The 25941-nt window shown below is 35.6% G+C and overlaps 1 protein-coding gene across 1 annotated transcript in view; it reads left to right on the forward strand.

Annotated features, from left to right (window-relative positions):
* Positions 1-1646: 1646 nt before the first annotated feature.
* NDST4 (N-deacetylase and N-sulfotransferase 4) overlaps positions 1647-25941 on the forward strand; it is a 422643-nt gene continuing 398348 nt past the window's right edge. The window contains exon 1 of the mRNA XM_001362590.4: positions 1647-2412. The gene's annotated coding sequence lies outside the window, so the exon portion shown is untranslated. The remainder of the gene's footprint in view (positions 2413-25941) is intronic.

The raw sequence follows: 25941 nt of genomic DNA on the forward strand, positions 1-25941 counted from the left end.
GTAGTTTGGGGAAACAAGAAACTAGACCCTGGGGTAATTGGGAAAAACTTCGTGCAGGGAGTGGTAGTAGAGATTAATTTTGAAGGCAATCAGACATTCCAAGAGGTCAAAGTGATGAGGGAGTGCCTAATAAGCATGTAGAACATTCAGTGCAAAGGAATGAAGATGGGAGATAGAATATTATTTGAAGAAAGAAATGATATTAATATTAAAATAGCATAATAAAGATAGTGTTAAAAATGAAGTCAGAAGTATGTGTTCAAATCCTAATTCTGGTGTTTACTGTGTGACCTTGGGCAAGTTAGGTAACCTTTCTCTGCCTCAGATTCTTCATATGTAAAATGAGAATAACAAAACCTAAAGTACACATCTCAGGGTTATTGTGAGAACTGAAAAAGATCACAGTAATAAAACAATTTATGAACTTTAAAAAGTCAATTATTTGATTATTCCTCTCCTGTGGAATTGATATTTTAACTATTCTCTTTATTTACTGGATGGAGAAAGAAGAATTGTACTCTAGAGAAGTCCCATTAGGCTTTCTATTTTGTGGTAGAAGAGAAGGAATGAAGTAAGGAAAGGGGGAAAGAATGAACATTTATATAGTGCTTACTATCTTCCAAACACTGTCCAAAATGTTTTTAAAATATTATCTCATTTGATCCTCACACTATACCTGGGAGAAATACCAATTTTTCATATGGGGAAACTGAGGCAGACAGCCTACAAGTGTCTTGTCTAGACACATTCAGAATGTTCAGAATGTGTCTGCAGGTGAATTCACATTCAGGTATCAGGCCCAGCACTCCTCAATGTACCACTTGGCATATGAATGAATCAGAGCACAATTTATGTTCTACTGTATGGCATTTGAGTTTAAATGACTGTTTTTAGGGTTGTTGTTTTTTTAACCAGACCTGTTATTTCATTAGTATAAGGAACTCTTGAGAAAAGACTTTTTCAACCAACATATAGTACTTAAAGTTAACTCAGTTAATGGAATCATAATGAAAACTGACATTTGGGTACTGCTTTACATATCTTCTCTCATTTGAGCCTCATATAAAACCTCTAAGAGCTATCATTATCTCCATTTGAAAAATGAGGAAAGAAAGAGGTTAAATTATTTTACCCATATTTATAAAATTCTAAGTTTCTAAGTTGGTACTTGAACTGAGGTCTATGTGACTCTAAATCTTGTATATTTCCCAATATTTCAGGCTGCGTCTGGTGAATACTCTTGTTTATAATTAAAATAATTATTTTAAAATTTTTGCCAACAAAGAAAGGTTTTCTGTCTCTCTCTCTCTATCCCTGTCTCTGTTTCTGACTCTATCTCTGTCTCTGACTGTCTCTGTCACTGTCTCTCTGCCCAAAGCACCCCTCCAAAAATGGAGGAGGTGGGGTCCTGCAGTGTTGTGCAGCCTTACGTCCTCCTCTCTCTGCCTCTTTCACTGCTGCACACCATGAATACCTGTTCCTCAACTTTTCCCTATTTTCCCTGGTTTTAAATAACACCCTGAGATGTCTGTGTCAGAAGATTCAAAGTGGACTTTGCTGCAGCATGGTGGACTTCGAGTGACTGATTAGGAAGGTGTTTGGGGCGGGGGTTCGGGGGGATGGGTCCGGAACAGTGACAGATTATGCAAATCCTTCAGGAGCCTCTAATCAATCACTGTGGTGTGAGAAGAATGCAGCTGATCCTGGAATTAGTTGCCATTGGAATGTATTCATGTGTAACATCCCACTGTCTGAATGACATCACACCAGCTCTTAGTCCTTGAAAGTCTCGAGGATGATTAGCTGTAGGAATGGGCTGTTTCTGCCAATCATAACCCGGCAAGGCTGCCTTTAGAGTTCGGGAGATATGAGAGCCTGGGCAAGAGGGAGGGAGAGAGGGCGAGACTAAGGAAACTGACTACAGCCAAACAAGGAGGCGCAGCGGCAGCGGTGGTGGAGGCGGCGGCGGCGGCGGCGGCGGCAGCAACAGCAGCAGCAGAGACCGCGACAGCAGCAGCACCAACAGCAGCTGGGATCCGGGTGATTAAAGAGTTCTCAGAGGCTTTTTGCTGTACTCTTCCCTCTGGTGTAATTCTCATGTCCAAGAAGGAAGCTGCACTTGAACGGTGTGCTGAATAGGGGTTTGGATCCTTCCAGCTGGCTGCTCGTTTTGAAAAGGACAATGTGTGTGAATAAATAAAAGGAGATTGTGCAGGAAGAGTTCAGTGACAAGGAGCTGGAGTCTTCCCGGGATGTTGTTCTGACAGATGGTGGGAACTGTAAAATACTCCTGCTTCACTTTGGAGTCAAGTGAGTCTGGACAGCTGAGCTCTCTTTTACAAACACTGGATATATTCAAGTTAGAAAGGCAGGAAAAAAAGAGAAAGCAAAAAGGGAACATTTCTTCGCTAGGTAAGTTTCCGACTGATTTCTGCCCCAGAAGGTGTATGAGATATGCCAATGTATGTTGCTTAGTCGTGTGGACAAGTCAAGCACAATAGTATTTTATTTAAATAAAACTGGATGATTTTTTTTTAATTAAAACTCTTTGTCAATTCTACTCCTCTCTGCTTATACTTGGCTAGTATTAACCTCCAGAGTTATGATTCTACTCTTAAGTGGAGAATAGAGCTAGCTATCTGATAAGACCCACCTCTAGACATTAGGAATGGCCACCTGACTGTTTCGGTAAAAGAATGCCTTGATAACACTTTTTAGGAAAAAAAAAAATAAAGTTTTTCATTTTCATTTTTTTCCAATATCACTCTGCAAAGCTATGTCCCAAGCTAAGTGGAAGACGATAAAATAAGTGATCCTGAGAGCATGCCATTCAAAATCCTATTGCTGGAACCCCTCTAGTCAGAACTGTGAGGTTTACAGGTGTATTTTGTTGAGGTCAGTCTGTTGAAAGCAGCTGCCAGCAACATTTGAAACTATGTAATCCGGTCCTGATTACTTTCTGTGGAAACTGATTCCCCAATGCTAAATCAAGAGCTGTCTCCTAAAACGAAGCCCTCAGAGCAATAAACTCTTTAAACTCGAGTTGGGGCAACTGTAGGAACAACAGCATCTTTGTGGTCTGGCTGATAAAGTGTTGATCCAAGTTCTTGCTGACTAGAACCAGTTCTTAAAGGAGAAGCATTCTTTGATGTCATTTTTTTTTTCTCATTCCCCTCCTGGTACTATCTCTCAGGACAAAACTAAATAGAATAAAGAGTAGCAGATATTTTTCATCTCCTAAATTAAAATAACCAAATTAACCAAATTGGTTCTTTGTGATTAAGCACTGGAAGCTGTCAAAGATTCTATAATGAAATCCTGGATTTCATTAGGACTCTTTTGTTTATAGTTCCAGATTATAATCTGATGTCCAATGAATCTCTACAAAGTTTCAATGGTGTTACGTTGCCAGAGGTTTCTTCCAACTCATCTTTGCCTAACTGTGATGCTTGCTCTACAAATATGTTTGGGAAAACTAAACAGCAATAAGTAATAAGTAATACATTATATACAAATAAATAAATAATAATAAATAAGTAGTGAAATAATAAATTTCCTCATTTTTTTCTTTTAGAAAAATAGCTGCAAATCCTTTGCCAAGTTTCACTTAACTCCTGAAAAAAATTGTCTTTCCAGTTCTTTCAGGAGCTAAATGTTAAAGTAATGTGATGCTTTTGCTTTGATGGCTAGTCTGGTTAGAATGATGTCAAGATATAAGACTTTACATTTGGGCCACTCTTTCAATGGCTAACAGCCAAAATATTTCATTTTCTTCCCAAGATTCAAAACAATTTTAACAAAACTTAAAATAAAATGCTAAGTGTCTGCTTAAGTGAGCAAAGCAAACTATATCAAGTGCCAAGTTGGCAGAAGTTGGTCATTTTTTTCAAAACTGCAGAGTGTATTTATACAGTAGCAGCCACTCTGCATTCTATTTGCTTGACTTGACTTAAACAAAAATTTCCAGTGGATTTCAGAAGAAAGAAGTGATTTATATAACAATAACTTCTTGTCACCTTAACTTTCCCTTGTATACAAACAGAATCTTAGCACCTGCTACAAAGTTTTGATATCTTTCATTTAGATATTCTTTGAGTCTTGTCCTTGTGATGATTGATTAGGTACTGTACTTAGATTGATAGACTGTAGTAAGTTAATTGGTAGAATTTTTCAAATGGATTTTTCAAATAAGCTTTAGTTTATGTCTTTACAGTTATAATTAATGATAGTTCAATATCCTTTGGGATTACCATGGGGGGGGAGACCTTGAAATTTATGAAATGTTATTAGTCATTTTATGGATATGATCCAAATTAGGAAAATATGGCAGCACATTTATAACCTTGATAATAATTGCCAATGAGAAGAAAATAACCTTTATGAATATATTAATACTTATTTGTTTTACTTTAAAAGAAGGTGAAGAGTTCTTGTCTAAAAACTATTCCCTTAGTGATATTTTTGTTCCAAAACACTGAAAGAGGGGAAAAAACAGGTAGACAATTTTTTCTACATCAATAGGAGATATAGCCAAAACATGAAGCCTCTTAAATTTGATAAGCAAAATGGAAATATGAAAATTCCACACTGTGGTCAGGTCAGAACAAGGGTAAGGAATACTGCCAATTTAATCTAATTCCTGTGATTCATCAATCAAGATCCATAACTGTATTTTCTTCCAGAAAATTTTTATAATGTTATATATGGAAGAGTTTTAACTTTTTGAAGAGTTCTCTTCTTTTTTTTAAAGCCAATACTGAATTTATATCTTGTAGATCCTCATTTAATTATTTTAACTTAATGAGCCCTTTGGTTTTTTAAAAGGCTTTCTTCTGGCATACAGCTCTCTAGATGTATATTGTGGGAATAGGAATGGTTTAATTCAGAATTAAAGGACAAGATAAAGTTTCTTCCTGTGCTTCATAGATAAGCATTAACATTCTCTTTTCCAACTGGAAAATTTTGACTGGGTCCATATTTTCAGGTTTAGGCAGAAGTTGGTAAACCTCACACAACAAATGTAGACAGTCAATGGCTAGGTGCCAGTACTAGGAAGCTGAACACCAGAAGGATCATTCTGTCTGTGCTGAAATTCATTTATAGAGTATTTTGTTTAAATAATGTCTAGTCTTAATTGTGTGGTTTTTTCATCTAAAAAGAACATTTAGGTGACTGCAAAGGTTACCTTTTCCTAATCTGTTGAAGCACTTGTTCTGGCGCCCCCATTAGATTGTGAGCTTCTTGAGGACAGGGACTGTATTTTGTCTTTGCATCCCCAGTATTCAGCCCATTACTTGGCACACAGAAGACACGTAATAAATGTTTGTTGACTGACTGACATTGAATACTATATCTACCACTTCTGTGATCTTAGATAATCCCTCTGGGCCTCGGTTTCCTCACTTGCAAAATGAGGGGCTTGAACTAGATGATCTCTGAGTTTCCTTCTCTTTTTACATCTATGATCCTTGGATTCTATTTTCTTTTTTTTCTGTTATGTATTTTACACAATAATATTGTCTCCTTACAGTAAAAAAGGTTAATAAGCATATGACTTGTGACCCTGTCATATTTTTTGTTCTTCAGTTTTTTTTAGTCATATCTAATTCTTCTTTACTGCATTTTGGTTTTCTTAGCAAGCATACATTTTTGACATTTCCATTTCCAGATCAATATCCTCAAATGAGGAAACTGAGGCCAACAGAACTAAGTGACTTGTCCAGGTTCCCCCAGCTAATAAGTATCAAAGATCAGATTTGAACGCATGAAGATGAATTGTCCTGACTCCATTCTCTGTACTCTAATCCACTGTGCCAACTACCTGTCCCATGTTATATTAGTATGATACATGGAAAGGAGAGACTTTAGAATCACAGAACCAAGATTCTTAGCCACCTTTATAATCATGGCCAAATCATTTAGTCTTCATAAGTCTCAGTTCCTTCATCTGTAAGAAGTGAATAGACTCCAGGACTCCTTCTAGGTATTATCTATGCAATATTGGCTCAGACTATAAGCTCCCCCAGGGCAAAGACTTTTTCATTTCTTCTATCCGAATCATATAACATACTGCCTTGATATATAACTGGTATTTCAAAAATATTTGTTGAGTTGAATTTCATGATTTTAGGTGGAAGATGGAAGAAACAAATATGGAAAGAAGGCTATTTCTTGCCCACATCTTGGAAATTATTATTAGAACGAAGTAGGAGCAAATCTCCCACTTTCCTATACACCAAAGGAAAGGCACCCTAAGTTGTATATGATAATTTCTGTTCTGATAAAAGTTATACTGGTGGGCTAGCACAGCAAATATATACAGAGAGAGAGAGAGAATCTTAGAATCAAAATTGGATATTGATTCCAAGGCAGAAGTAGGGACTAAGGGACCAAGGCAGTAGGGACTAAGCAAAGTGACTTGCCCAGAGTCACACAGCTAGCAAGGGTCTCAGGCCAGATCTCATAGCAAATATCTTATAAAGACAGAGAACATATAATAGCAGTATACATCGAGAGAATAACCTGTCATCCAAGAGGTCTTCCACATCACCAAGAAACAGAAATACTTTGTTATGTCTTTTGATTTATTTTAAGGGGATGGAGTGAGAAGGATGATGCAGGTGGCAGACAGGATGTCATTGCCTCTAGCCATCATGGAGTAACCTTATCTCTTCTCCCCCACCTGACACTTCAGCTGACTCCCAAGTCTGCTTTTATTGGGAGTGTTAAATGCACTGTTTTTTGTATTTTGTTTTTTTTTTTCTCTTCAAAAGTTAGAGATGGAGATAGCAGTTTGGATTTTCCTTTAAACATTTGATTCTTTTTCTATTTTCTTTTATCCTTACCTTCAAAAGAGGAACTATTGCAATGATGATGTAACATTTGGAGGTTCAGTGAGAGATAATAAGTGCCCAAATCTCTTGAAAGCCTAAGAATCCTCAAAATGAATTTCAGACATATGGCCTCTGGAAGAACAAAGAAAGTAAGTAATTCAAATATAAATCTGGTTAGGAAAAGGAAAAAAAATCTAGACTGTGGCTGATAATGTTCACATAAGGAAAAAAAATTGGTTATTATTGCATGTATAGATTATCCAGTAAATTCATGAGAAAACAACTTAATGATCATTATTATTAATAGCTACTGTTTACATAGTGATCTGGGGTTTGCAAAGCACTTTACAATCAACTCATCTCATCTTATCTTCACAACAACCCCCCCACCTCAGGTAGGTGAGAGGTAGTTTTATAAAACAGGAAACTGAAGGAGACAAATAAAGAATTTTCACAGGGTGGTGCACAGCTATTAAGTGTTTGATAATGGATTTGAACTGGGATCTTCCTGCCTCTGTGTCCAGTGCAACATATATAAATCCTAGTGAAACTATGTTGATATTTCAGGCAAAAGTGGTGATTTCTTTCATGAATTATTCCAATCATCTGAATAAATAGGTAGCTACAGAAACATTTCCAAATCCTCTTCACATTAAGAACTTATTAGAGTTCCAAAATGAACATTTGTAATTAATCAATTGTAACTTAGGAGAGGGGGAGAGAAGGAGAGAGAGAGAGAGAGAGAGAGAGAGAGAGAGAGAGAGAGAGAGAGAGAGAGAGAGAGAGAGAGAGAGAGAGAGAGAGAGAGAGAGAGAGGAGAGAGGCAGGGAGAGAGAGAGATCTGATAACAACTATATATAAATGTCTAAGGTGGAAATGTGATCTTGATGTGGAAGAGGATACAGTCATCACATTTGGGAAAATGAAAGTGATGATTCATGTATGACATCAAAATTGAACCACCTGGAAGAAATGAATTATGATGGAAAAAGTAAATTATTCTAAGCTTTGAACTACTATTTTATGACACTTTTAGCAAGAACAATAATCATGATAAAATATAGCCAGTTTTTGTTGTTTTCATATTGTTTGCTTACACTAGGCAGAAAAAGATCAGATAAAATTGTGTTCTCACTTATTTAAAATGTCCTATCAAGCCAGTAAGGGAGTCCTGGGTCAAAGTTGTCTTAGTCTTTTCTCTCTCTCTCTCTCTATATATATATATATATTTGTCCTTATTTTCATTGATGTGAAAAACTGAAAAATATTGAATATAGTGCTAAGATTAGACAAGAAGACAAGAAAGACTAAAAATTGAGAGACAATAGAGATTTTGCTGAACTTAGACTCACAACACCTGAGTTCAAATATAAATTCTGTCACTCATTGATTGGGAGATCTTACAGGAATCACTTAACCTTACTGAGCCTCAGTTTTCTTACGACCAAATGGAAGAGAGTAGGCTAGGCGGCCTCCTTTGTAGCTCTAGATCAATGAATCAACAATTTTCTTTCCCTTTTTAAGGAAAAACATACAGGGAAAAGTATAGCTGCTGTGATATCTCATACACTCCTCTGGGGCAACTTTGTTGTGTTCCATTTAATAATTTTAATCTAGTAGCCAGGCTTGGATATAAAGTGCGGAGGGGGAAATGTTCATGACACAGATGATAGAGGGAATGAGAGTCAAGGTGGAATGAGAGAAATACAAGTCACAAGAGTGGTGATGTAAGCTTTAAAATATTGGCTTCTCTCCCTCCAAGGTAATTACATTTAATTTGCTTAATTTCTTTAAGTGGAGTCTTTTGCTCTGCATCCATAAACTTCTACCAGCATTGTGGGAGTAGGGGGAGGTGTGGTATCCTATCTGAGAAGTGGCTGCTGTTTGGTGGCAAACACATAAATGGATTGAAATAATTCTTGAGCATTGTAAATTCCCATAACTCATTTTTAGACTTGGTTCTATAAACACATTAACATTAATATACATCTCAAAAGCTGTCTGTCAGACTAGCATAGAATAATGGGGGTGGGAGGGAGGAAGGGTTGTATAAGGGTTATTTTGCACATTAAGAAGATTTGGCTTGAATCCATCCCCAAAGCAGAAACTCTATTCTGGAGTGCCGATCCATGGAATTTGTCATATTTCATCAGAAATCTCAAAAGAGTTCTTCAACTTGATGTACTGAATAGAGTCTCTCACTCCTACAGAAAAATAATTTAAACCTCAGAAATAAATATAGCAACTCTGAAAGATTAATACAAGAAAAAGAAACAGATGCAGAGATGCATATGCCACAATGAATGCATGTATAAGTCCTAATTCTATTCATTGCCTAAAAGCACAAATAAGTTTTGAGAATCAGAATTTAAATTTAATTTACTTTTCTGCCTAAACTTTCACTACCATGTCAATCTAATGGCAGCCTTTCAAATGTTGCAATAAGTTCAGTACAAGAGAGAAAAGGTAATGGTTAATAAATTCCATTAAAATTTTTAAAATGAATTAATGGTTTTATGTCCATGTGGCAAGAGGTCTCCAATGGTGTAAATCAGCGAGAGAAAAAGCAGTGCTTTGACCTTTGGTAATTAACAGTTTTATAAATTATTTGAAAAAAGAGAAAAAGCTTTGCTCATCAAATTTGAAGATGAAAGAAAACTAGGAGGAACATTCAACAGTCAGTAAAAGAGTCAGGATCCCAAAGGGTCTTGAGAGCCTTTAGCATTAAAATTAATGTCAATAGGAATAAGTGAGAAGTCACACTTAAGGACTAAAAAGAAAAAAAAATCAACTTTATGATGGAGGCATGACTATACAGCAATACTTCTGATAATAAAACAGAACAAAACGATTGGGGAATTTTAGTGGGCTGCAAACTCTAAATGAGTTGAGTCTGATAAAACAGTCTAAAATAATGTATTATTTGGCTTCATTAAGAGTCATGAGCTGACTGCACTGGGGAGGAGATAGTCCCATTGTCTCTGAAATCAGCAGGACTTTTCTGGAATATCATTTTCAATTCTGGGTACCATGTTTTAAGAAGGGCCTTGGTAATCTGAAGAGTATCTAGAGGAGAAAACCAGGAAAAAGCCTTGAGTTTATGTTATATGAAAATCTAGAGATATTTAGCCTGGAGAAAGGGAAGATAGGTTGTTTTCATTTTTCTGAAACAGTGTCACTGTGACAAGGGAAAAGACTTGTTTTGTTTGTCACCAAAGGCAGAATCACAAACAATGCATGGAAGTCACAAAAAGACAAATTTAGTTGTGATATCAGGAAGAACACTCAAAATTAGAGCTAGTCAAAAAGTTGAATGGCATTTGTGGAGCAGTGGATTTCCTTCTTTGTAGATTTTCAAGCAGGTGATGGGCAAACACTTGACTCATATTTTATAGGGAAGATTTCTTTCATATATAAGTTGGATCCTTCCAACACTCAAGACCTGTGATTCGTTGAGTGAGACATAGAAGAGAACTGGTCAAGGCAGTGAGACTCAAGGTGTACCACTGACATATTTTGCCTCTCTGATCATTTGACCTCTCTGTTCTGAATACCATTCTTTGAAGACTCTGAAGTTACAGTGAAGGTACCAATCTACATGAGTTTTTTCATGTCCATTGTACCAACAAACTTACTAGTCTGAATGAAATTTTTAGCTTCTGTCTCTGGTCATTTAATCATGATAGTGCTTAATACATTTGACATTTAACAATTCCAAAAACCTTTACCTATAGAGCTCCTTTTAGAAACTTGATTCATGAAATGGTAAGGTGAATGGCTTATGAATACCTAAACCAAGTGAGTTTAAACTCATTGTGGGATGAGTGACCATAGGCTTCACACATATGACTACTTTTTCCTTTTTTTCAGATCAGCAATACCTGGCTTTTAGTTGTGCAAAAACAATTTGGGTTTATAGGTTTTGTCTGTTTATATTATTACTTTGTTTAAAAAAATGGATACAGGTAGAGAGATGATTTTCTGATCTAGTTATGAAAACTCATCTGAACCTCTCTTTGTTGAGATAAATTTTAGGTAGGGAGTCATCAGGTAAGGAGTCATTTACATTATTTTTTGGCCCAATAAGGTAAGGCCCTAACAGAGAGGAATCTTATAGAGAGTCTTAAGGAGGAGTTGAATCTCAGATTCTCAGCTGTGCAGAATAAATATAATACACTATATAGAACAGAGATAACTTGGAAATAAAATAATAAAGCACTTCTAATAATAATATTGTCTAATATATTTGCTCACTCTAGTCATTTTTCATAAGGTATAGGATGGGTGTGAGTGGGTTAACTGGTGGCCATGGATGTTAATTTTCTTCTTCATCTCCTGATGGTATATGCCTATTTACTGTAGAATCCCTAAAGACTGAGCAGCTGAGTGGAATCGATTGTCCTCCTTCCTGCTTTCAGAGTAGCAGATTATGTATGAAGATTTGGGAGTCAATTTTTCCATAGTGGAGAATCTACTCCCTTTAGTCAGTGAAGAATGGACTAAACTGGTCAAGATGCATTTGGGTAAAACTGAATGGATCAAAGTCAATATGAAGCAAAAAAAAAGTTCATTAAAAAAAGAGTTCATAAATAGTCAAACATTTTATTCATTTTATGCGACTATAATTTGGGGTGCATAAAAATATGACTTCAGTACAAAATGAAAAATTGTCAAAAACATTTTTGAAACTTAATTTAAAGAGATAATAGATTTTTCTACTGCTCTAAATAATAGATGATTTGTGGCCAAGAACTGTACTACCTAGATTAGGGAAAGACATTTTCAAGATTTATGTGATGTGCTTGCAAGACATTTAAGGGAGAAGTCATATTTCAGGAAGGACAAAGTAACTACTAGAGTGTCCACAAGAGGCTAGTCTGGATGGTGAAGAGTCTCAAGATAAAGGCCATGCTATTTGAGGTAAGGAAAGTGAAAAAAAGACAAAAGCATTTATATAGCACCTACTGTGTTCTATGCAGTGTGCTAAACCCTTATTACAAACCTTGTTCGTACTTCACAGCAACGCTTTGAGGGAAGTACAATTATTATTTTAATAGAGGTTTCAGTGTCTTGCCCAGAGTCCCACAGCTAAAAGTATCCAAGGGCATATGCAATTCAGCCTGATTCCAGGCACAGAATTCTTTTCACTGAGCCACTCCTAAGGGAAGGGCAAAGGGACATTTACTTTGGTGATGAAAAGACTTGATGGTTGGTAAGGAAAAGACATGAGAGCTATGTTCAACAATTTGAAAATCTGACTTGTGTAAGGGGCACTTGACATTATTCTGCTTGGTCCTCAAGAAAGAAAACTAAGTACAATGGGCAGAAGTTACAAAGAAGCAGAGTTGCCTTAATAGGAGGGGAAGTGTAACAATTTGAGCTCTTGAAAAGGTGGAATGTATTTCCTTAGGAATTCCCGGTTTTGCCTTTACCAGTTTTCCATGAAATGATGAATAACCACTTCTCTTTTGTGAGGTAGAAGAGGATTCTTGGTCAGCTATGCATTGGGCGAAATTGCCTTTTCCAGTTCTGAGGGTTTGTGATTCAAGAAAGAAGGTGTATTGTAGATTATATGAGCAAAAAGAGGACTGAGGCATGTGGAGCAGAGATTAGACAAATTGATCTCCTGAACTAAAATTTAAGCTTATCACAATGTGATTTTCTTAACCTTTTTTTTTTTACCTTTCAATAGTATCAATACCAAGCCATTGACTATTCTGGCATATGGGAAAGAAAGAAGGAAAAAAAGGCAAGAAAAAGAGTTCCACAAAGGAGATATCAGAGATAAAACCGAAAACAAATCATGTTATTGTTGTTGCAGTATGCACATTGGCACTTGTGAATAAAACTTTGAACTTTGGACCAGGAGGGAACAAATTAAAATTTTGTTTCAGATATTTACTAGCTGCATAACACTGCAGAACCTAGGTGGAGTAGTGCTAAGATCAAATCTGGCCTTAGATACTCACTTACCCTGGACAAGTCACTTAACCCTATTTTTCTTGTTTCTTCATCTATAAAATTAACTGGAGAAGGTTATGACAAACCACTCCAGTATCTTTCCCAAGAAAACCCCAAATGGGATCATGAAGACACAGAAGTGACTGGACTAAATAACAACATTGGGAAAAGGGGAAGGAACAAATATTTATTAATCACCTACTCTCCTGCCAACATTGTGTGCTAAGCCTTTTGCAAATATCTTATAATCTTGTTGCTTCAATTTGTCAAAGTTTCTTCATCTTTGAAATGGGGAAAGGCAATAAATAGAGTGGAGAAAGTGCTCAATTTATAGTCACAAGACCTAAGTTCAAAAACTGGTTTTTATAGTTATTGCTCACCTGGAGCTACCTAATCTTTCTGGATTTCAGTTTCCTCATTTGTAAAAGGAGAGGTTAGCCTAGATCTATACTATAACACAACACCCAAGGTGCCTTCAAGGTCTCAATCCGTGATCCTGTAATCCTGTGATCCATCTGATTGACAAATTCCTATTGATTTCAAAGCCAGACAAATGTGATTCTCCATGTCCTACTGATTGAAAGTTAAGTTGTCATTCGTCTGTGCAAATTTCCAATTTAAAAGAGCACCAACAGTATCACAGTCTAAATCACTAAGATATTTGATGATTAAAAAGGTCATTTTAGGAGCAATATGTTGTGGTAGAGTACTGGAATTCAGAACACGAGTTCAAAATAGATCATGGGCAAATCATTTAATTGCTTTGAGACTTAGACAACTAAAACTATACACAAGATGTTTCAAACAGCTTAGAACATTTTAAAGCTATTAGATATAAAAGCTTAAAATCTTCTCTGAGATTTTGCTGAGGATGATCAATTTGTATAGCAGTGGAGGGAGTTCCCACACTGGTGGGACTACTATGCTTTGACAAAAGCATAAGTACTGTATCTGACATATATGTGAGAGAGGATTTTAAGCTTCATTATTCTCCATTTTTTTCCAGATCATAGGATTTGGGGGACATTATTTTGCTGAATTTCTTAGAGTGTACTTTTTAAGAAAATCAGCAAGGTGCCATGGAAGGAACATTTTAAATTACCCCCAGTTTTTCATTGCATTCACCATTCAATGTATCCTCCCCCTGCATTTCAATATTGAACTTCTGAAAGAAATGAAAAAAAAAGTTTTCCATCCCTCTCCTGCTTCTTCTTCCACTACTTCCACTTTTTTTCCTTGAATGACATCTGACCTCTTTAAGATATAACCTGAGACTGTCTTTTCACCTCTATATTATCTGTTTGGAAATCTCATTTTTCTTCTTTAAATTCTAGTCCAAATAGCAACTTTCCCTGTGGAACTTTCCCATCCACACATTTATATTTTCTTTTTCAGAACTTTAAAAGCACTTAAATTTATTTTGAAGTTCTACATGCAAATTGTTTTCTGTTGAATATGTGTGTGTGTATGTCTTGTAGTTGTGATAGTGGTAGGTGGTTTAGTCATATGTGACTTTTTATCACTCCATTTGGGGTTTTATGGGCAAAGAGACTGGAAGGATTTGTCATTTCCTTCTTCAGTTCATTTTACAGATAAGGAGACTGAGGCAAACAGAGTTAAATGACTTGCCAAGCATCATACAGGTGGTAAGTATTTAAGGCTAGATTTGAATTCAAGAAAATGAATTGTTCTGACCTCAGTTTCAGCACTCCTATTCTCTGTGCCATCTAACTACTCATACTTGTATATACACATGCCTATATGTGCTTTTATATGTCTGTATGTAGATCCCTCTCTATATGGATGTATATTCATATATCAAATAATATTGTATGGATATATCAATTCTATACTTATATACATATACAGATATTTATATGGTGTGCCAAAGTTTAGTGCAGTTTTAAGCCATTAAGGCTTAAAATTTTATAAAAATGTTTAGAATTTCCTGTTTAAATTTATATATGCATATATATATATATATATATATATATATATATATAGTTCTAAAATCCTTAAATGAGGCTTTGAGCACATGAAATCCCAAACAACATTGTTTTTTACCTTATCTTAATGCAATTCCCCCCCATGCACACACAGCTTCTGCCATCCTCATTGGAGCCCCAGCTCTAGGTACAGGCACAGTACTCTCCCTAGTTGGTACTTGAATACTTGCTAATTAAATTGAATTGAACTGAAATAAAGTGAAGACCACAGTCACCTCCTCCTATTTTCAGTATCGCTCTGGGTCCATTCACAGCTTTGTGGAAGGCTTGAAGTGGCAAAGCTGGAATGTCTGTAAAAAGAGAAATAGAAAACAGAGGGGAAGGCTGCTGGGAACAGACTGGAGAGATCTTGGGAAGGGGCCTGGTGCGGATATCTGAGCAACTACCACACCCCATTGCTCCCCTGAGAGCCCTCTTCCTCTATTTATTGCATTCTTTATTTGTGTGTATGTGTGTGTGTGTGTGCACCTTCACAATATTAAAGACAAAAATCTATCCATCGCTTCTCCATTTTTGTATCTTTCTCTTTACACTAGATTGTCAATATTAGTCGGATGATTAAAGATTGGGTGAATTGAATATAAATTGTTCCCTGACTAGCTTCCATGGTTTCATTTTGACATATTAATCCCTTAGAATCAGATCTTTATCAGACCACTTAAAAGAGCCTTCAAGTGTCTGGATTCAACTCAGAATATCCTGAGAAAAGAGGCCACGCCTAACTCAGGATTTCCACTTGCTTCATCTTCTTTCCTTCTCAGAGTCCCTGGCACTTTTCCCCTCTTTCCCCACCCCTTCCTTCCTGTAGTTAACTCCTTTCTCCTGGATTGGTTAGTAAGAAATAAGATTCAAGGTTGGCTTTAGGACATAGATGATGGAGGGAGCAGGGCATAACATGCAAATATACCCCTAGTTGCTGAGAGGAGAATGCAAGTACTTCTCCATTGTTTCACATAGTCCTTTACCCCATCTGGCAATGCCTGGGAATATGACATCATCCACCTAAAGGAGAAAAGGCTCTTCTAAGGAGTTTGGTGGGCTTGAGGGAATTAGACAGATTCTCTGCTTCCCAAGAGACTCATGTGAGTGACAGTAATATAATTTCCAATCTCTGAGTTGTTTCCTGACATTTCATCCACCAGCTAAGGAATGAGGACTGAGGAAAAGAAGTCCAATTTGTCTCCTCCATTAAACTGTGAACAGACCTAAACCTAAAATCATGTGAAAATATGTTTTGGGGGGGAGGGTCTGAAGTGATATTGACACACATCCTTATAAGTCCCAAATTATTGCTTTGTTCTAATTGTGTTTTTATGGGGAAGAGGGAGAAATGATTGTATATTGCAGCTTTGGCAATGTACTTATACGGTAAGTGGTCTCAAAAGATTGAATTCTTATGGTGATGGTGAAGTTTCTAGTTTGCGTAATTTCTTTCCTTTTTAAAATTTTTCCTATTTTTCCCCTTTGTGGTTACTCAGTCCACTTTGCCCCAATTTCCTCCCTTCTATTCACATGAACATTGTAGGGCCATTTTTTTTCAGTTCTGTCCAACTTTATTGGCCCTATTTGGAGGTGTTGTTTTTTTTTTTCCACACAAAAAAAAATGGAGTAGTTTGCCATTTCCTTCTCCAGCTCACTTTACCAGCATGGAATTTGTATCTCCCCCTGGGTTCCAGAGCTATTAAGTATCTGAGGCTGGATCTGAACTCAGGTCTTCCCACTTCCAGGCTTTGTGTTCTATCTTCTGCCCCCCTAGCTATCCTTATTCCTCAGTTTCCTCATCACTAAAAATAAAAAGCAAGGTATATACAAAATTATTTCTAAGGTCCATTTCAGCTCAGTATTTGTGATTTTATTAGCTCTGGAACCTAGTGGGTGAGGGGGCAATAGACTAGTTATGCTTTAAAAGAAACATTCCTCAAAAGAGAAAATTAATACACTATTAAATGAGTTGGTTCTTTTGGATGATTGCATATAGAGAATTAAAATAAAACTTTTAGCTACTGGCTTTTATACTCATGGAAGTTGTAAAAAAGGTTGATGAATTCATTTCAATAAACATTTATTGAGTAGTCTGCTATGTGAAATCAACAGCCACTTTATTTTAAAAGTATTAATAGTGTACAAATCCTAGGTGAATGGGTTGTAGGGAAATAGGATGGTATAGTAAATACTTTGCTAGAGGACCAATGAAATCACAAGTCCAAGTCTGACCTTTTCCTGGAGTCAATATAGAAATCTTTCTATATTCCTTTGCCTTGGATAGTATCATGTCACCAGATGTTATTCTCTCCTTGTTTGTATAAAGATCTTTAGTATAGATTTTTCATTTCTAATCATATTAAGTGGTACTCAGAGTTGCTCATATCCAAGGTAGATTGTCCTCTTAAGATCTTTCTTGCATGGTATATAAGAAATTTATTAGTAAGTTAATTATGGAAATAATTGAGAATCACAAATAACATTCATTGAGTAAGATGGCTTTCAAGTTTTATATGTTTGGGCCTGCCAAGGAAAACGAACATTTGAAATACTTCACTGGACTACATTATAAATAACATAAAAGTATTTGATTTCTATCTAATAAAATTCTTCATTTTTTTCTAGACAATTATATACTAGCTACAGTAGGCTTCACTAGGTAAAAAAAAGTCAGCCCTCATGAAGTGATGCTTAAAATTAAATAAAATAATAAACCAAATTCAGATGAATTGCCATTACTTATCTTGATCCCAGTTATCACATTAGATTTTACTACTAATGATACTTTGGGTTCAAGAATTAAATCTTCTAAACTAAATAAGAAATTTTCAAGGTTTACAAGAGTAGGTTTTCTTTTAACTTGGCATTCCATTATTTCTTTTCCATAGCTTAAGTTGTGCATCCTACTCAGAATGCACTCTTTGCTTAAGACTGCCTCTTAAAATTCCTCTTTTCCTTTAGGATTCAGTTAAAGTGTCACTTTCTACCAAAAAAAAAAGGCAGATCCTATCTTCCATCCTCCTTTCCTCAAATGTTAAGTTTCCACCTCATCAACATCACCTTCTATCTATTTTGTGTAAAAATATAATATATGCATTATATATTTGTATATATACACACACAAGGTTTTGTGCTAGGTAGTGAACATGCAAAAATTAAATGGCAAACATGCTTCATCAGTACCCTGGCTCTTCTAGAGGACTGGAGGATGCAGCAGAGAAATTCATCCAAAACTTCATTTAAAGAGGACTCCCAAGCCACTTAACTTTTTCCTGACTATCAACTGCATTCCTTGTACTGGGATTCATCAAGTCCCCACACCTTCTTCCTTCCCCTCTCCTTTTCAGCTTCCTTTGTTTTTGTTTTTATATGATAAATTTCCCCATTAGATTGTAATTTCCTTGAGCGCAAAGACTGTCTTTTTCATATTTGTCTGACAGTGAATTTTACCTAATTGCAACTTAATAAATGTTTACTGACTGAATGATTGTTATTCTTGAAGTAAAGCAGGGTCACTATGAGAATCAACTGTAGAGTAAAGTAAAAACCACCTCTAAAAAAAGGTGTAGACATCCCATTGGAAAATGGGGAGTGTCTATTAGTTGAAGTATAGTCTATACTTTTATATATAATATGTAGTATATTGGCAGGATGCCGCCAATGATTTAATCATCCCTGACAATTTTAGTAGCTTAAAACTGCTAAGATATTTTGAAGAAACAGAATCAAAGTGAAGTATGTGCCTGAAAAAGGCTGCATTGTTTGGCTCTTCTAAGAAGTTTCTCTAATATGGATATGTATCCGTCTGCCATCTCATGTGTGTGTGTGTGTGTGTGTGTGTGTGTGTGTGTGTGTGTGTGTGTGTTTGTTTTGGGAGGTTATCCCTCTTTGTAGCACCAAATACTTTATGTACAAATGATAGCCAATTTTATGGGAAAGGTTGAAAGGTGTGATTAAAAGTACTCTTAAATGTAGCCCTGAGAAGAACTGTAACAAGGTAGCTGCCTAAAATTCTACCCTACTAACTTATGACAGGAATTATAAAGGTTTTTTTTTTCCTGTGTGTACTTTTTTTGTGAGTGTGTAGGATGGGGAAGTCCATGGACTCCTCAGAATAATTTAAAAATTGTAAATGCATGAAATAAAATTTATAAGATTACAGAGGAAATCAATTACATTGAAATTGAATTATCAAAATATATCTTTTTAAAAACTCCTTGTACACCATGTTAGGAACACCTGCCTGTGTTCTTAAACAGAAAAAAGCTGAATTTTCAGAAATCGGATGCAACAAGCTGGTTGAAACTCCATGTATATGAAACTCCAGTACAGTGAGTCATGACATATCTTCTCTAGCAGAAATAAAGTACATGAAATATAAGGTTTTTTTTTTTTAAAGAAAACTAGTTTCGGGATGGGACATAGTGTATGGATGAAGACACTTCTCTAGAGAAAGTATCCATAATGGAGGATGCCTCAGGCATCGCTGTCCTAGCATCATATTTAATATTTCCATAAACGATCTGTGGGAGAGAGTTCATGGTGAAAGTTTGCAAATGGCATTAGTTTGACAAGTAGATCAGTGCCCAAGGGACAGTAATTAAAGTGAAGGACTTTTTCTTCAAATTTCGTGAGTGAGCAGAAAAATTGGACAATGTGAATCAAGTTGGACAAATATTAGGCAGCATTTCTTTTTTGAGATGGGGGTGGGAATTATTAGAACATTCTTAAAATATGATGGCTTTGGAGTTATCAGTTAGAACCCAAGAGAAAGATTTTTAGTCATTATTGACTGTGCTTTGAAGACATTAACTAAATATTTAAATTGGAGCCAAGAGATCACATTGTGCTGCATAGTGTCAGGAAAGATATTGGAAACACAGCAGAAAACAAAATGGACTGAATGACGTCTCCACTCCGGTTGCATTTCAGCATTTTGTATCGGCCTGTCTGGGCCACTATCATTTTTGAAAGGCACCAGATATTTATTTAGGTTCGCTCAATGCTGAATGTTGTCACGATAGAACAAATTCAATTCCTGTTTCTGCTTTCAGTAGAGGTTAGCACGGCTTCAGCCAAGTGCTAGCTAAAACCTCTCCTTCTGTAAGTAGCCTTCCTCAATCTCTCTGGATTGTATTGCCTTCCCTCTCTTGATTATTTCCATTCTGTGCTGTCTATTGCTTATTAATGCACAGCCTTTTGAGGCTTAGTGGACAGAATGTTGGATCCAGAGGCAGAGTTCTAGGTTCAGATTTGGAATTTTTAAGTTTTGTGACCATGGACAGATCACTTAGACACAGAATCAAATAGAACACCCACACATATATTATTCAAATAGCTTCAGATACATGTATAAAGCTATGTGGAAAATGTAACCAAAACTATTTGCCAAATGTAACATTATTATTTAAAAATCACCTGGTGAGGAATATAGAACTATATGTAATTTTTAAATGAGCCTCTCTTCAACAACTTTTAGCATATTTAAGTGTCTCTAGACAGTTTATAGAACTATAATTACAATGAATGAAACTATAATATATAAAATAAATAATATATTCTGCTTATAATAAATACTTAATCATAATACTTATTATTAATACTTAATAAAATATTTAATAGTACTTAGAATATTATTCTTGTAGTAATAGATACTTAGTAATAATACTTATTACGCACTTCTTAAGTGAGTGCTATGTGGCAGGGATAATGCTAGGCTCTCAGGGATGTAGAGATGTAAGTGAAACAGTCACTACTCCCAAGGAGTTTCTATGCTAATAGTCTTAAAAAATGAGTATATGAAAAAAGAGTTGCTTTCTCTAAGAAGAGGGTTACTATTGTAGAATATTCATCCATTCCTCATACAGGTATTATATATGCAAAATAATGGTTGGTAGGAAGGGAGAAAGATTTTAATACGCAGATTTTAGTTTGGATATAACCAAATTAACCCATCACTGGAATTGCAGATTATTCTTAATTTATACCTTTAATTGGCATTGATGAAGAAATATAGATTCATAAAGAAAGAAGACAGAGACACTCTAATCCAAGCAGGGAATGAAGATAAATTCAAAGAGAGCAATGGAGCATCAGCATTATTATACTCTTGTTACTGAGTAGGAAAATGAACCTCAGACAACTTAAGTGACCTGTTTGAATTCACCTGCTTGGTAATTAGTAGAGCCAAGATTCTTAACCTTCTCTAAGCACTTCCTAATGGAAGGCGTATCAATCCTTCAAGTGTATTTAGCATTGTCATAAAATCATATAGTTAAAGCTGGGGAGGACATTCGAGATCATCTTTTCCAACTGTCTTATTTTAAAGATAAAACCAATTTAGAGAGAAGAAATAACTTCTCTGAGGCCAGAAAAGTAGTACATAAAAGAACCTAGTCTTCCTTCTCTAAATCCAGTGGTTTTTCCATTATACCATGATGTTATTAGTTGAATAGCTGCATAGTATGAACACATAATAATTTAGGTCTGGTCTCTTGAACCGAATATTTTAAAAGCTATTCCTACTATAATATTCTTGACTATACAACCATGTTAGCTCTATTCTGTACTAATTTATATCTCCTATGAATTATTATTAAAATATGCCAATAAAAGATGACTTGCCGTCTTATAGAATTTTATTTTAATAACAAAGTAAGATAATTGGGGGTTGGGATATGATCAAAAACAAGTACTGAAATAAAAATCAATTGCTTTGTGACTTTGCTGTTCTTTTGTCAAGATGATTTATTCTAAAACATTTCAATGGGCATGCTACCTCTTAATGAGCCATTATCTTTCATATCATCTGTGTGGAAATTGCCTATGCAGCAAATATTTTCACTCTGTCTCAGGTAACTGATAAATTGCACCAGGTCCTATAATGTGACAACTCCAAGATGTGATCATGAGAAAGAAAGGATGTAATCAATGATAGTGCTTTGGCTCCCAACCCAACCGTGCCAGCCTCAAAAAAAGAACTTGGAGATATGAATCCTTATTTTTCCATTTTTGTCATTAAGTTTTACAGTTGATAATGAGAGTACACTGGAAAGGCGATATAGAATTTGAAGGATGCTTTGCTTCTTCTCTCCATTATGTTTTCAACAAAGTGATGACATGACATGGAAGATGGTAGAGGTTGGGGGGAGGAGAAGGATTCTTAACGACAAGGAAAACTTTTTTGCAATCTTTATGATTCTTTTCATAGAAGTTCTCCCACAGGTAAAAAAGCTTTTTAAATGATCCTGAAGGATATTTAAAAAAATGAAATAAAACTATATAATTTAAACTATATTCAATTCAAACTTCTAAAAACTGAATTCACAGCATATAATGAGAAAATGAGAAATGTCAAAATGTGCATCAGCCTAATTCTTCATAGAATCAGCATCCTGCATTGGGGTCCTACTCCCCTAAATTTCACCTTCATTGTTGTTCAGTTGTGCCTGACTCTTGATCCCCTGGGCCATACTATCCAGGCAGTTCTCTTAATAAAGCGACTTAGATTGGTTTGCTATTTCCTTCTCCAGGTCATTTTACAGATGAGGAAATGGAGGCAAACAGAAGTCAAGTGAATTACCCAGGGTCACACAGTAACTTTCTGAAGCTGTATTTGAACTTAGCTCTTTCTTTCTCTAGACCCAGTATTTTATCCACTGTGCCACCATCTAACTTATCGGAAGTACTTATTTGTTTTCCTGAGTGTATTGGATCTAGGATCAGAGGTATAAAGCTAAAAAGGAACTAAGAGTGCACAAATTTGAGTCCAAAATTTTGGAGATTTGTCTGAAGTTGCATGTATTGTACATAGCAGAGTAAGGATTTGAATCCTGGCTCTCTGACTTCAGTCCTCTTTTTATGCTATCACAGTAACTTCATTTTCTGATTCTTTCTTCCTTAACCTTATCTTTATAGCCTTCTCTGTTTTTCCTTATCTCAAAGTCTCTCTAAATGCCAATCCACCCTTTGTACAATCACCAAAGTGATTTTCTTAAATGTAGGGATGATCGTTTCACCCCTCCTCTCCTCAATAAAAGCCAGTGGCTCCCTACTGCTTCTAGGATCAAATATAATCCCTGCTGGGCATTTAATTCTCTTCACAACCTTACCCTTTCTTAGCTTTTTAGATTTCTTATACAGAATATCTCAATTCTTAGTGCTTTTTTAAACTTTAATAGCTTAGAACATCATTAAGAGGTTTGGGATTTTCTGTTTATTACTCACCACTCTGCCTTGTAAGATCCAGCCATCCAGGCTAACTTTCTATTTCTCATCCACCAGGCTCCCAAACCTCTCCTGTCTGTGACTTTGTGCTGGCTTCCTCCCCATGCCTGTAATATTTTCTCTCCTTTTCGTCCACCTTTTAGAATGCTTAATTTTCTGACTTCTTCCCCATGCTCCCTAGCAGGTACCTCCCCTCCACCCCCATACTTTTTAGCTTTTCTGCATGGTTCTCTCCCAATCAATTATAAGCGATTTGAGGGCAATAGCTCCATTTTTTGTTTTGTTTCATGTTTGTATCCCCAGCCTTAGCATAGTACCTGAGACTTCATAAATTCTTGACAAACATTTGTGGACGAGTGTTCAAGATTGTCTCCCCTGTTAGAAGGTAAGCTCACCAAAGACAGGAACTCTTAAGCTCTTTTCTTTGCATTCCCAGAGTTTAGCACAGTATGTGGCAAATAATAGGCATATAATAAATGCTTGTTGAATGATGGAAAGATATTATTCATAATAACATCACATCACTATAGCACTAGAGGATGGTTTAAAAAAATTTTCCCCTCACACAAATTATGGAACAAGTGGTAAAAATGCTATTATTCATAACATGTATCAAATGAAACTAAAATTCAGAGAAATTAAGTGACTTATCCACTGTTGCATCTTTAAATAAGTGTTAAAAACAGGATTAGAACACAGGTTCTTTTCATTCTAGCCAGCTACTCAGCTCTTTATGATGGATCATTCTAAATCTACTTAATAAAGATGAGAAGCTCCGGATTAAAAGAAATTTTTCCCCCTTTGGTTATTTTTCAGCTAGTGTAATATTCTCTAATCAATCACTAGAGGGAGACATTAGAATTTCAATCAGGGCACCTGGTTCTCAAAATTGATTTTGTCCTGGGTAAGTCATTTAACCTCAGTAGTTCTCAACTTCTTCATCTGTAAAAAGAAAGAGTTAACCTAGTTGTTTTCTAACTTCTTTTAGTGTTAGAATTTAGGAATACTGTTAATGAGCCTCAACATTCTCCATTTTTTAATCTACATCCCAAAAAATCCTTTTAAGAGACAAATATATTACTGTATATTTATTGGGGGGGGGGGACTAAGAAAAAAAGTTAAAGATGTAATTATGCCAAATGTGTATTCTTTTTCTTACAGCATGGAATTGAGCAAAATTTTTTGATAAGGACATTTTTGGTGTTGGTTTTACTAACATCTAAGTTCCACTGCTTTGGAATTAAAATTAGAAATATTTTGTCTTCCTAGTAGTATAGATTCTCTTGAACTTCTCACCTAAATGGCAAAGTCCTTTCTTTTGTAAACTGTAATGAAACAGGTGTTGCTTTTTATGTTGAAAACAACAACAAGAAAACACCGCCCTCTAGTGATAGAAAAAATATTTGGCTATACCAAAGTTTCCAAATAAAAGAATGTACTTAAAAAATGGAACAGTATCATATATAGGAGTATATGCTATGCAGCTACTGAAATCTTTGTAAAAACTTAAATTTTGTTGTTGTTCAATCATATTCAGTCAGTTCTTCATGACCCCTTTTGTGGTGTTCTTGGCAAAGATTCTGGAATGATTTGTCATTTTCATCTCCAAAAACAGAAACAAAAAAGCCCAAGCTCAAGAATCAGTAAACATCATTCAATAGTTATGAAGCTCTAGGATGAAACTGGCTATTTGGGTTTGAATTTTATTTTATTTTTTTGCAGGGAGGTATCTGACTTTAAATTACTGTACACTTGTAGCTCTCTGTGAGCATCTCCCAATTTAAGAAAGGCTGTTTGGGTTATAAAGAAGGCATGTCTACAGTAGGTTTTTGCAAAGTGGGAATGATGCCATAAAAATGCAGACTATTCATACATGCACAAGTTAGACTAGTGTCCTGTAAATCTCCCTTCTATCCAAAACTCTATGATTATATTCCTATTAACAATTTTATCTCTGTTTGAAGAGGATTTTTCTTCTTCATCTAACTTCAAGGATTCTAACTGAAGTCTTTCCTGACCCTTCACAGTTTTACTTCAAATTTTCCTAGTACTTTGGACTTCTCAGTACACATACATGCCTACCTTTTGTCCTAAAACTACTATATACATGTGTGTGAGGCTATATATATCCACACCCATTCTCTCGCTTCCACTTGGGTTCCTTGGGAGGAAGGCCAGAGGATCTTTATGGTGAAAACAGTACTTTGCACATAAAAAATGCTTAATGAATGTTTTTGAATTTAACTGTGTCCTAGAACTCAAATGAAATTTTAGCTTTATTATTTTTTTAAATAGTAGTTTAGTTGTTGTTGTATCCATATGGTTTAGTTGACAAGGTGACTTAATCCTCTAGAGATGTGAAGTCCTTGACTCTTGTAAGAAGAACTTTTGTCTGAAGAATAAAGTGAATGGACTAAAGTAATCATTCAGGTCACTGGAATGTTCTAGCAGTGAAGACCAATTATATATACACATACATATATGTATATATGCATATACATGTAGATAGATAGATCAATAGATATACATGTAAGTGTGTTGAATTGAAAAGGGGTTAGTGAAGGGAAGTTAGAAAGGGAAAGAAAGGAGAAAGATTCCACTTTTTCCTTTAAAAAAGAAAAAAATATATATTTTTATATTTTGGAACATTTTATTTAATTAAGTAATTAAGAATATTTTTCCTTGGTTACAGGATTAATGTTCTTTCCCTCCCCTTCCCCCAACCCCCTCCCATACGCAACATACAATTCTACTGGGTTTTACATGTGTCATTGATCAAGACTAATTTCTATATTATCGGTACTTATACTAGCATGATCATTTAGAGTCTATATTCCCATTCATATCCCCATCAACCCATGTGATCAAGCAGTTGTTAAAAAATACTTAAAAGGAAAAATACACATGTTAAAATATTACAAAGTAAATACATT

The sequence above is a fragment of the Monodelphis domestica genome, chromosome 6, assembly GCF_027887165.1.
Source record: "Monodelphis domestica isolate mMonDom1 chromosome 6, mMonDom1.pri, whole genome shotgun sequence".
Classification (NCBI taxonomy): domain Eukaryota; kingdom Metazoa; phylum Chordata; class Mammalia; order Didelphimorphia; family Didelphidae; genus Monodelphis; species Monodelphis domestica.